This window comes from Desmodus rotundus, chromosome 9, assembly GCF_022682495.2.
Source record: "Desmodus rotundus isolate HL8 chromosome 9, HLdesRot8A.1, whole genome shotgun sequence".
In the NCBI taxonomy this organism is placed as follows: domain Eukaryota; kingdom Metazoa; phylum Chordata; class Mammalia; order Chiroptera; family Phyllostomidae; genus Desmodus; species Desmodus rotundus.
The window spans coordinates 109262479-109263501 of NC_071395.1; positions in this window are offsets into that span (position 1 = coordinate 109262479).

Here is a 1023-nt window from a genome sequence, read left to right on the forward strand (position 1 = left end):
CCCCTCTCACATCCCTCTTCCTTATATAGGACTGAGCACAAGGGGATGGCGCCCCCCTCCTGGCTGGCCGCCCTCCCCCAGCCCAGCCTCTGCCTTGGATTGGCGGAAACTGGCCCCAGCTGTTGCCCGGGCAACCTCTTAAGCCAGAGAGTGGAAGCCCCAGGGGCTATTGTGCTGCTGAGGGCCCTGAGCAGGGCAGATCCGGCACCCTCCCCCACATCTCCTACCCCCAGCAGAGCTGGCCCTCCTCTCCTGGGAAGTGTTAGGCTCCCTGAAGGGCAGGCAAGAGGCTCCAGGCTGACTGACAGCAGTGGCCCAGAGGGTCCCCAGCCCCCTCCCCCAAGCCCCAGGCCCGGCCTCTGTGCTAGCGCAGAGCAGGCTTGGCAGCATCTTCGCTGGAAAACCATGCTGAGCAGGCGGCAGAGAAGGGCCTGGGAGAAGAGATGTCCAAAGCTGCCTGGGCTCCCACCTGCCCCCTCTCCCATGTCAGGGTGGGCCAGCTCCCTAGTGAGGAGGGCAGGGGTGTGGAACAGGGGCCCGTGGGTAACTGGTGTGACATTCGTGATTTTTGAGGGGGAATGTCCCTGGCATACTCTGGGGAGGGTGGTGGGCTGTGACCATCGCCGCCGCCCCCCCCCCCCCCCCCCCGGTCGAGGTGAGCCAGGGTGGCAGGGCTGGGCTTAAGGCAGTGCACCCTAGCCCCTGTGTCAGTGCAAGGGGACACCCCCCCCCAGAGCAGGGGTAGCCACCCCGGCAGTGGCCCACCCCCTGCCCAGCCAGCCCAGCCAGCCCAGCCGGGGCTCAGGGACTGGAGGCGCTGAGGTGCGCACCTGTGGGCCCTGCCACCCTCTCCTTTAATTCACCTTCCCAAGTGGCCTCGGGCCTCTACAGTCACCTGCTTGTCAGGCTTCTCTCACCGGCTTCTGTCCAACTGCCAGATGTGATGTTTCCCTTCCCAGCGTTCCAAGAAGACTTGGCACCCCAGCCTGACCGTAGAGGACACTGAGGCAGAGAGCGAGGGCA